Genomic DNA, 12645 nt, shown 5'->3' on the forward strand with positions numbered 1-12645 from the left:
ACCCCCTAGCCCTCCTCTGAGATTGTAAAAGGGACAATTGGACATATGGGGGATATCTTGTGCAGACTCCATACCTCTTTTCTAGTTCCCAAAACAAAGTCACCAACTCATATCAACATAACATACAAAAAAAGGGTCCCCTAAAATACACTAAAGTGTTCTAGTCCAAACAATGCAGACTCTCTGGTCCTAATGATCTGTCTCCTCCATGATGTTCTCTTATATTATATCAAAATGAACAAAAAGCACAGCAATATTGATTACATTCCACACCACATGTGTAGAGATGGAGTTTGCTGGAGACAGGTTAACAGTCCCAACAGACTTCGAGAAACAACAGATTATATGATTACCCAAAGCAGTGAAACAATGGATCTCATAAAATTATACTTACATAAATGCTCACATACTGTAAGTATCACAGGGGACTGTCACGTAAAGGTTTCTTTGTTCTTCGATATGTATAAAACACTCATTGTGCAGTATATCAAGCACACAAAGATTTATTAAAATAAAAATAAAACAATCAAGGTGGATATTATCCGTGCATACCAGACAGTATGGTAAATGTCACACCAAGCAGAACGTCAGAACCCAGGTATCCTAGCACTAGGTTAGAAATGGACTGCTGGATCAGATAAACACCCCACCATGTCACCCTACCAACGCGTTTCAACGTCTGCAGTGCCTTTTTCAAGGTGAGTGTCTACCTAATTAATCAGGCTCACTCAAAAGCGTCTGTGTGCTCACAGGTGAGTGCTGTGGTGGTATGTACGAGTATATATAAATACCATGTAGAGCCGTAACTAGAGTTTTTGGTGCCCTGTGCCAGTAAGAGAATTGGCACGCCCCCTCCTCCCCCCCATTTTTCCGATAGGGTCATAAGGCGCATGTCTCACAGGGAAGGGGCATGACAAAATTGATCCCAGAGAAAGCCCATGCTGTGATACCCCTTCCCACACACCCACACGCTCATCTAGCCTTCTCTGCTGCGCCTAGGTGCACCAAGGTTTATTAGCATAAGCCTTTCATCTATTGTTCTCAGCTGCAATACAATACAGAGTGAACAATACAACAGGGGATTAAATCATTATAGCAGGGGATTAAGTCCGACTGCCCTGGCTCAGTTAATCCTATTAAAGGCCAAGATAAACATGGACCCATCTGTACACACACACACACACACATATATATATATACAGATGGAGCCACGCTCATCTAGCCTTCTCTGCTGCGCCTGGGTGCACCAAGGTTTATTAGCATAAGCCTTTCATCTATTGTTCAGCTGCAATACAATACAGAGAGAACAATACAGCAGGGGATTAAGTCCGACTGCCCTGGCTCAGGTAATCCTACTAAAAAGATAGATGAGCATGTCTCCATCTGTATACAGTTGTGCTCATAAGTTTACATACCCTAGCAGAATTTGTGATTTTCTGACTATTTGTGAGAGAATATGAATGATAACTCACAAACTTTTCTTTCACTCATGGTTAGTGGTTGGGTGAAGCCATTTATTGTCAAACAACTGTGTTTACTCTTTTTAAATCATAATGACAACAGAAACTACCCAAATGACCCTGATCAAAAGTTTACATACCCTGGAGATTTTGGCCTGATAACATGCACACAAGTTGACACAAAAGGGTTTAAATGGCTACTAAAGGTAACCACCCTCACCTGTGATCTGTTTGCTTGTAATCAGTGTGTGTGTATAAAAGGTCAGTGAGTTTCTGGACTCCTGAAAGACCCTTGCATCTTTCATCCAGTGCTGCACTGACATGTCTGGATTCTGAGTCATGGGGAAAGCAAAAGAATTGTCAAAGGTTCTGCAGGAAAAGGTAATTGAACTGTATAAAACAGGAAAGGGATATAAAAAGATATCCAAGCAATTGAGAATGCCAATCAGCAGTGTTCAAACTCTAATTAAGAAGTGGAAAATTAGGCATTCTGTGGAAACCAAATCACGGTCAGGTAGGCCAACAAAAATTTCAGCCACAACTGCCAGGAAAATTGTTCGGGATGCAAAGAAATATCCACAAATAACTTCAGCTGAAATACAGGACTCTCTGAAAAAAAGTGGTGTGGTTGTTTCAAGATGCACAATAAGGTGGCATTTGAAGAAAAATGGGCTGCATGGTCAAGTCGCCAGAAGAAAGCCATTACTACGCAAATGCCACAAAGAATCCCGCTTACAATACTCCAAACAGAAACCTAGGGCGATCCGGCACCGGTAAAGCTAAATAGGAATAGATACTGAAAATTAAAAAAGAAAAACCAAAACAGGACAGTGAGTTACCCTAAACTGGTAGGGGAGAAAAAGGGCAAAAATTAGCCTTTTCCATATGGTATACTATATACGTATCGGTGTTATTATCGTCCTAGTTGGTGGTGCGCCCAGAGCCAGAAAGTATGCAAACTTTTATACAAAGGGGAGAGGACAGAAGGCTCTTGTGTGGGCGCACTCTTATAGAAAAGAAGTAAATTTGATAAGGTAATTGTGATAAATGCTTAAAACATAACTTTTATTGACTAATATTACAAACGAGGTTGTTACCGGAGATCTATCCTTTAAGAATGCAATATACCGAGCATCTTAGTGAGATAAAAAATGTTCTGGTCTCTTAATGATTAAAAGTGTGTGGAAGGGCGGTAGACATTAGTTGGTCATACCCCCATTCCCACTTGACCAGTACAGACTTGCTGTATTGATGGAACCACAGGGTAGTCAAGACACAAAAATAATGATAATAACTATGCTCTCTTGGCTTAAGTAGAATTAGAGAAATGATCAGAAGTCATTCCTCTGAGTATAATACAAGAAAAATGGACATGCTCCTATCTGGATTTGAGACAGTGATAACGGTAGAGGTAAGTATGGCACCTCACGTAGATGGTGCCCGTGACCAAAGGTCTGGAGATTGCAGAGTAAAGAAAACAAGTGGTGATACTGCTGTTGGTGTTGCTACCACATAGGTGAGGAAAAAATCCCACTCTACAACACCAGGTATTCGCAGGTGGTCCCCCTTCCTGGTACTGACTTGGCCCAACGCTGTTTAGCTTCCAAGATCAGACGAGATCGGGCGTTGGCAGCGTGGTATGGTAGTAGAGAATTTTATGTGAACATCAATGAGAGTGCACCTATTTAAGAATATTGAAAATCAGAGCCGACAGGAAGAGGATTGAGGAAAGATGGAGTAAAAAGGTGGATCTGCTTTCCACGTTAGACCTGATCCAATATTCCCACTCATGTGGTGCAATGTACCAGGAATCGTAAATGAGAGTCCACGAGGATAGTGATCTATAGACAGTTGAAGTTAATGAGAATCATGATCTATAGACAATTTGAAATTAATAAAAATACAGTCAGAAAAACACTATCACAGGTATATTACAGTATATCCCGACAGATAGTGCATGATAGGAGATGCTGATTGAAACAGATAGATGCGTAGTCACTCTGGTGATACGGTCTGTTTCAAAACTGAGGGTAAGGTCTGGGATCTATAGGGTTAAGCACTGAGGTGACTGATTTATAGAAACTATACCAACATATATCTGTTAACCATGTGTGTCATACACTGTTTGCCACGTAGTCCCGGATAGAATATGGGATGCTAATATATACTAATTATCTGCATGCATAAATTGCTATGAGGAGGTAATAATAAAAATGGATGAATACCAGCACTTAAATAAGTATAACAAATATAATGGTCAAAAATTAATAACACCTAAACTAGGCGTTAGTTTCCAATAGGTTCACTCAATGCTAGGTGAGTGCTAATGAATAAAGGTCTCTAGATAATCACCCCTATGATACGTACTAAGTACGAGATAATTCAAGCGGTACTGCTAGGTTTTGTAAGTAGGAGTTGCTATCCGTGTCAGAGAGCCACCGGATAGTAATGCTTACAGTTTCACCAGAGATCAGGGTAAGCCGAGAGAGCAAGGCAGATAAATGAAGCTAAATGCCAGGATACGGTAGTGTCGACGGGACCCCTGTTCCTAAATGCGGAAGACGCGTTTCGCCCTAGGGCTTGTTCACTTCCGGGTTCCGTGCTGTACGGTGTAGGGAGAGGGCTTTTATGTCCGCCCCGGTTAAGGCTTAGCCAATCATGTGGTGTGGTGTGGTGGGTGTGATCTCCCCATATGTGTAGTTGCTAGGAGACCGCATGCATAAGGACGTCAGATAGGGAGGCGGGAGATACATAACTTATCGCGAGATCGCGGGCGCCATCTTGGATGTGGGAAGAAAATCTTGAAGGTTTGTGTGGGCAGTTACTAAGAGACTGAGAATAGCGGAGCGAAAAACGTCATTGCCGGAGGCTAGAAACATTGGGTGATGGTAAATCACCAATTAAGATATGTCGTATGATGAATGTGATCTCCCCGTATGTGTAGTTGCTGGGAGACCATATTTACTGGTGACGTCAGATCGAGAGACAGCAGATGCACCTCATATCGCGAGAGCACGGGCGCCATCTTAAAGGTGGGAGAAATGCCATAGAGAATAGGGTTTGTATAAGCGGTTGCTAAGATACTGATAATACAGAGCTGAGAAGTCATAACCGGAGGGCTGTGAACATTAGGTGGTAGTAAATCACCATTGTTAGATATAAGAATACTAAATAGTGGATAGGTGGCAAAAGCCCTTATTGCATTGCTGCGTTATAAAGGATGCTAATGTTGCCATTTGATATTAGGTGATACAAATAGATTAAATATTTAGGAAGAACTATACATGGGGGATGAGGGAATGTGATGAGATGGGGATATAATAATGAGAGAAAATGATATGAAAAATCTATGAGATATATAAAGAAATAAAAAACCTAAAATTATGACTGGAAGTGGATAACAGATAAAGATAATAATTTATTAGTACCATACTTGAGTATAGGGAAATATTAAAATGAAATTAAATTAAAATGAGAATAAAATTAAAAAAATTTTTTGAAAAGTAAAATGATAAATAAATAAATGATAAATAATAAATGAATAAAAAATATATTGATAAATGAAAGGTGAAGAATGAAAAATGAAAAGCAAACAGGATAGGCCTGGGGGAAATTGTAATGGAGGGGCTGGACGTGCCTAAGGGGCCATGCTAAAAGGGAGGTAAATGTAGGAGTGGAGGGGTCGGATTGTGACAGTGATAATACTGTATGTACATAGGAAAGCAGGTGTCGGGGTGCAGTAACAAGTCAACAAATGAAAGGGGTGAGTGGAAGCTGAGGATGGGATGTGAGTGCAAGGGGGTGCAATGACCATGGGAATAGATAAAATAATTAGTCTTGCATTAGTGAGGATAGAAAAGAAGATGAGGGGTGGGTGTGAGTGGTTATGATTGATGGGGGAAAATCAGGGATAAATGTCTGGTGGGTGTGGGCTATTGGTGAAGAATGGAAATGGGAACTAGGTGTAAAGAGGAATGTTGGATGGGAAAGGGGGATGATGAAGTCAGGTGTTAAAAAGTGATGTAAATATGGAAGATGAGAGGTGCATGGAAATTGTGTGCGGTGAGAGGTGTAGGTGTATCCATGACCTGTGGAAAAAATGATAAAAAGAGGAATATAAATTCAGAACATATAAATGGTAAGTGAAAAGCTAAATTACAAGAAAGCTCCATAATTAATGGTTTCATTCAAGCCAAAGGGTTTCAGGCTGTTCAGGCGGAAAATCCACTCACTCTCCTTTTTGTATAGTTCTTTTGTTATGTCTCCTCCTCGTATTCCGAGATGTACTCGATCCAAGCAGAAAGTCTTGAACCCTTTGATGGATCCTTTATGCACAGAGTTGAAATGTCTTGCTACTGAAGTGAGCTGTTTCATTCTGTTTAAATCTCTGGAGGCATTACGGATGTTCCCAAGGTGTTCCAAAATTCTTTCTTTCCATTTGCGAGTGGTCATGCCCACATACTTAAGATTACACTCGCACGTTATGCAATATATCACCGCCTGCGTATTACAATTGAAGAAATATTGTAACTTAACAGGCTGGTCAAATTTATCGATGACCGTGTTGGTTTGCAAAATTTGGGGGCATGCTTTGCAGTGGCCGCAGGGGAAAGAGCCTGTGATGATAGGTTTTTTGATATTTGAAGAGATCAAATGGCTGTGCACTAGCTGGTCTCTCATATTTTTTGATCTGCGCCAGCTCATTTGCAATGGGGAGTCGAAGAGGGGTGCCAAATCTGGGTCCAATTGTAAGATTGGAAGATGTCTAGTTATTGCTCCCTTCAACTTCCTCCATTCAGGGCAGAAGGTCCCAATGAAGCGAACGGTGTCTTCCTGCTCCGTGCTCTTATTTTTCTTTCCAAAGATCAAACTCTCTCTTTTGGTTTTTGCTATGGCAGTGTATGCCCGCTTGAGTGAGCGTCTGCTGTAGCCTCTATCCAGTAGACGGTTGGTTAATTCCAAGCTTTTGGCCTTGAAAGTTGAATCTTCCGAGCAATTGCGTCTTAGGCGTAAATATTCCCCTTTAGGGATGTTCTCCACAGTGGGCGGAAAATGAGAGCTTGTTTGGTGTAGGAGGCTGTTAGTAGCCGTCTCCTTACGGAATAATTCCGTTTCCAAAAATCCTGCATTGGATTTATAAATACTAAGGTCTAAGAATGGTACTCTCGTTGGGCTGATAAAGTGTGTCAAGTTGATGTTGAGTTCATTGTGATTAAGAATCTGAATGAACTCCAGAAGTAAGTTCTTATCACCGTTCCAAATCATGAAGACATCGTCGATGTATCTTAGCCATAGTATTATATGTGTGGTGTATTTTTCATTGCAGATGTCAAACACGTGAAAGTGCTCCCACCACCCTAGGAAGAGATTCGCATATGTAGGTGCACATGCTGCCCCCATAGCGGTTCCCCTGATTTGTAAGAAAAACTGGTCTTGAAAAACAAAATAATTTTTTGAGAGGACAAAAGTAAGTAGCTGTAACAAAAAATCCGAGAAATCATTGGAACCAATTTGATCCAAAAAGAATTTGGTTGCAGCCAAACCTTGTTGGTGATTGATGCTCGAGTAGAGTGCCTCAACATCTAAGGTTGCTAGGAGGAAGTCATCCTCAAAATGAATATTGTGAATTTTTCGTAGTAAGTCAGCAGTGTCTTGCAGATAAGATGGTAAGTCAAGGACGAAATCGCGTAGGTGTAAATCTAAGAATCGACTCGGCTGCTCCAACAATCCTCCATTACCCGACATTATCGGTCTGCCTGGTGGCACTTGGATGTCTTTATGAATCTTCGGCAGAAGATAAAAAGTTGGAGTTCTCGGGTTTTGTACAGTCAAATATGCTACTTCTTGTTTAGTGATGGTTCCCTGAGTAGCAGCCTCTTGTATTAAAGAGGTATAAGCTTTTTGGAACCTTTTAGTGGGATCGTTAAGAAGTTTTTGATAGCAGAGGGGGTTAAGCAATTGTTTATGTGCTTCCGTGATATACATTTCTAACGGCCATAGCACAATATTACCACCCTTGTCTGAAGGTTTGATAATTACGTCTCGCCAGGTTTCCATCTCACGTAATGCTTTCCTTTCTTGATAATTGAGATTTCTTGATGGATATTGATGGGAAGTTTTAATTTGGACGTAAATATCGTCGAATTCTTTCGACACCCTGTTAAGAAAGACCCTGATTTCCGGGCTGGTATTATCGGGTGGGAAAAATGAGGACTTTGGTTTACATTTGGCTCGGCAAGGAGTGCTGTCTTGTATGTTTGATTCCACTAGTAGGTCTTCGAGCGTTTGGACTGCTTGGAGCTCCTCAGGGGATAAGTCTGTGATGTTATCGCTGTCTCGTCTTGCGTGGTGTTTTGTAAAGAACTTTTTGAGCAGGAGTTTTCTACCAAATAATCTAAGATCCTTCTCCCAACAAAATCTGTTGAATGATCTGGAGGGTGAGAAAGATAGGCCTTTGGCTAAAACAGCCATATGTGCAGGTGAAAGGGGTCTGCCCGATAGGTTGATAACCTGTAAGGAGGAAGAAGTCGGATGAATTAGCGTAGCGTCTTCCTCTGTCGGGCCGGATACCTGGCAGTCCTTGATAGGTCCCAATCGGGGTTGCGTCTGTCGCCTCTTCTTTCCCCCCCGCCGGGTTTTCCTTGGTTTTTGTCCCGGCCTCTTTGTTTCAAGCCCTGGCCTAAAAAACGTGGAGAGAATTCTCCTTCACCTTGATTGAATCTGGCGTTGTCTGAAGTCTCACTAGATGAATCTCCACTGTTTGAAGATTCAAATTCTGAGAAAGTCGAGTCGTCCCTCTGTCTTCGATTTCTGCTCTGGGGTATGGAGTTCCACCTGAAGATATCCCCACGCGAGAAGTCTCGTTTGTCCCTAATGAATTTGTTACGCTTCCGATCAGCTATTGTTTGTTCATATGACTTAAGTTCTTTTTGATGTTTCTCAAAAGCTGTCTGAAAAGACAGATCTTTTTCCCAAATTTCTAGGTTATGGCCCAGTTCCTCTATTTCTTTTTCCACTTGATCTATGAGTAAAGTGTCATGTTTGACCAAAAGATGTAATAGTTCTTGGGAACACTTCAGGAGTGCTGTCTCCCACTCTGTCTTCAAGTTCTCCGTGGCCAGTGGGAAAGAGGGGAATATTTTGGGTCTCAACCCCCGAGGCACAATCTTATGTTTAATATAATTCTGTAATGTGGTAATGTCCCACGAAAGGCGAGTCCTTTTCTGCAAGTTCTTTTGTAATCTAGCAAAAGAAGTTTTCCAGTCAGAATCAGTGGGGGATTCGTCAAAATTTTCTGTGAAGAAATCCCCAAAGGTCTCCGGGTTTTGTCGTTTTGTTAGCTCCGCTTTTAATGAGAAGGTGGTCATTATAGAGACTGCTTCCAAAAATTATTTAAGTGAAGGTGTTACTGCTAAAATGGACAGATCCGGTAAGGAAAACGTTGTCATAAAGTGCGATACGGAAAACCGTGCCAAGGATCAGAGACTGTTTGTGCAACAGTAGAAAAATACTATACAAAAACCTAGGGCGATCCGGCACCGGTAAAGCTAAATAGGAATAGATACTGAAAATTAAAAAAGAAAAACCAAAACAGGACAGTGAGTTACCCTAAACTGGTAGGGGAGAAAAAGGGCAAAAATTAGCCTTTTCCATATGGTATACTATATACGTATCGGTGTTATTATCGTCCTAGTTGGTGGTGCGCCCAGAGCCAGAAAGTATGCAAACTTTTATACAAAGGGGAGAGGACAGAAGGCTCTTGTGTGGGCGCACTCTTATAGAAAAGAAGTAAATTTGATAAGGTAATTGTGATAAATGCTTAAAACATAACTTTTATTGACTAATATTACAAACGAGGTTGTTACCGGAGATCTATCCTTTAAGAATGCAATATACCGAGCATCTTAGTGAGATAAAAAATGTTCTGGTCTCTTAATGATTAACTTTTATGCCCCGGTTAAGGCTTAGCCAATCATGTGGTGTGGTGTGGTGGGTGTGATCTCCCCATATGTGTAGTTGCTAGGAGACCGCATGCATAAGGACGTCAGATAGGGAGGCGGGAGATACATAACTTATCGCGAGATCGCGGGCGCCATCTTGGATGTGGGAAGAAAATCTTGAAGGTTTGTGTGGGCAGTTACTAAGAGACTGAGAATAGCGGAGCGAAAAACGTCATTGCCGGAGGCTAGAAACATTGGGTGATGGTAAATCACCAATTAAGATATGTCGTATGATGAATGTGATCTCCCCGTATGTGTAGTTGCTGGGAGACCATATTTACTGGTGACGTCAGATCGAGAGACAGCAGATGCACCTCATATCGCGAGAGCACGGGCGCCATCTTAAAGGTGGGAGAAATGCCATAGAGAATAGGGTTTGTATAAGCGGTTGCTAAGATACTGATAATACAGAGCTGAGAAGTCATAACCGGAGGGCTGTGAACATTAGGTGGTAGTAAATCACCATTGTTAGATATAAGAATACTAAATAGTGGATAGGTGGCAAAAGCCCTTATTGCATTGCTGCGTTATAAAGGATGCTAATGTTGCCATTTGATATTAGGTGATACAAATAGATTAAATATTTAGGAAGAACTATACATGGGGGATGAGGGAATGTGATGAGATGGGGATATAATAATGAGAGAAAATGATATGAAAAATCTATGAGATATATAAAGAAATAAAAAACCTAAAATTATGACTGGAAGTGGATAACAGATAAAGATAATAATTTATTAGTACCATACTTGAGTATAGGGAAATATTAAAATGAAATTAAATTAAAATGAGAATAAAATTAAAAAAATTTTTTGAAAATTATCATTATTTTTGTGTCTTGACTACCCTGTGGTTCCATCAATACAGCAAGTCTGTACTGGTCAAGTGGGAATGGGGGTATGACCAACTAATGTCTACCGCCCTTCCACACACTTTTAATCATTAAGAGACCAGAACATTTTTTATCTCACTAAGATGCTCGGTATATTGCATTCTTAAAGGATAGATCTCCGGTAACAACCTCGTTTGTAATATTAGTCAATAAAAGTTATGTTTTAAGCATTTATCACAATTACCTTATCAAATTTACTTCTTTTCTATAAGAGTGCGCCCACACAAGAGCCTTCTGTCCTCTCCCCTTTGTATAAAAATACTCCAAACAGCACAGAGACAATCCTCAAAACTTCTGGAACAAGTCATTTGGAGTGATGAGACCAAAATTGAACTTTTTGGCCACCACCATAAACGTTACATTTGGAGAGGAGTCAACAAGGCCTATGATAAAAGGTACACCATTCCTACTGTGAAACACGGAGGTGGATCGCTGATGTTTTGGGGATGTGTGAGCTACAAAGGCACTGGAAACTTGGTCAAAATTGATGACAAGATGAATGCAGCATGTTATCAGAAAATACTGGAGGAAAATTTGCACTCATCAGCCCGGAAGCTGCGCATGGGACGTACTTGGACTTTCCAACATGACAATGACCCAAAACACAAGGCCAAGTCGACCGGTCATTGGCTACAGCAGAATAAAGTGAAGGTTCTGGAGTGGCCATCTCAGTCTCCTGACCTCAATATCATTGAGCCACTCTGGGGAGATCTCAAACGTGCAGTTCATGCAAAACAGCCCAAGAATTTACAGGAACTAGAGGCTTTTTGCCAAGAAGAATGGACAGCTTTACCATCTGAGAAAATAAAGAGCCTCATCCACAACTACCACAAAAGGCTTCAAGCTGTCATTGATGTTAAAGGGGGCAATAAATGGCTTCACCCAACCACTAATGTGCAGTGGGATGTCCTTGTGGGTGAGTTTGTCTATATATGTTTCACTATTTGCACTGTTTTTCATCCTGATGAAGGGGATTCTTTCCATGAAACGTAGATGTGATGTGATGATTTAATACACTTCGTGTTTGCTTTATCACCAAATCTCTGAGTGCCGCCTCATTTTGTTCCATATATATATATATATATATATATATATATATATATATATATATATGATGAAGTCCTGCCTTAAAGACGAAACGCGTCGGGGGTTACCCTGGACCTTATTTTGATTGACAGATAAGCTTTTAAAACCAATTGTTTTTTTATACGTGTGATACCTGCTCATTTTAACCCTGGATATATTTATGTACTAATTAAATGTGAAAATATATTTCTGCTACAAAACTGTGGAGTGTGATATTTTGAGATTATCTCCATTTAACACCCACTTAGTAGTGAAATGCTATAAGTACATATAGGTTAAAAACGGTACACACTATTGTTGTTTCTTCTTTTTTTTCCATACCACTGTGATTAGTACTGGTCTAAGGGCTGAAGACTCTCATTTGAGATAAGTGCTTGTTCCAGTTTTTAAACACCACTAACTCACTAAACCTCACTCTATATCCCCACCTTCATTTTCTGGGCATTAATAGTGATGAGCGGGTTCGGTTTCTCGGAAACCGAACCCCCCCGAACTTCACGCTTTTTACACGGGTCCGAGGCAGACTCGGATCTTCCCGCCTTGCTCGGTTAACTTGAGCGCGCCCGAACGTCATCATCCCGCTGTCGGATTCTCGCGAGGCTCGGATTCTATCGCGAGACTCGGATTCTACATAAGGAGCCGCGCGTCGCCGCCATTTTCACACGTGCATTGAGATTGATAGGGAGAGGACGTGGCTGGCGTCCTCTCCGTTTAGAGTAGACTAGAGAGTAGTAGAGACACTTGATTTACTGATTTTGGGGAGCATATTAGGAGTACTACTTGCTGATAGTGTGACCAGTGACCACCAGTTTAATTAATCCGTTCTCTGCCTGAAAAAAAACGATACACAGTGTGACACAGTCACATACCATATCTGTGCTCAGCCTCAGTGTGCTGCATCATCTATGTAATACTGTATATCTGACTGTGCTGAGTGCTCACTGCTCACACAGCTTAATTGTGGGGGAGACTGGGGAGCAGTTATAGCAGGAGTACATATTTTAACAGTGCACACTTTTGCTGCCAGAGTGCAACTGCCAGTGTGACTGACCAGTGACCACTGACCACCAGTATATTGTGATTGTCTGCCTGAAAAAGTTAAACACTCGTCGTGTGGTGTTTTTATTCTATAAACGCATTCTGCTGACAGTGTCCAGCAGGTCCGTCATTATATAATATATACCTGTCCGGCTGCAGTAGTGATATA

General features: G+C 41.1%; 1 long non-coding RNA gene and 1 pseudogene across 1 annotated transcript in view; one reads left to right on the forward strand and one right to left on the reverse strand.

The window, feature by feature from the left end:
- LOC134929496 (uncharacterized) overlaps nucleotides 1-12645 on the forward strand; it is a 221121-nt gene that overhangs the window by 39628 nt on the left and 168848 nt on the right. The gene's annotated exons all lie outside the window — the stretch shown is intronic.
- LOC134930676 (5S ribosomal RNA) lies at nucleotides 2993-3111 on the reverse strand (annotated as a pseudogene).

The sequence above is a fragment of the Pseudophryne corroboree genome, chromosome 5 (assembly GCF_028390025.1).
Source record: "Pseudophryne corroboree isolate aPseCor3 chromosome 5, aPseCor3.hap2, whole genome shotgun sequence".
Taxonomy (NCBI): Eukaryota; Metazoa; Chordata; class Amphibia; order Anura; family Myobatrachidae; genus Pseudophryne; species Pseudophryne corroboree.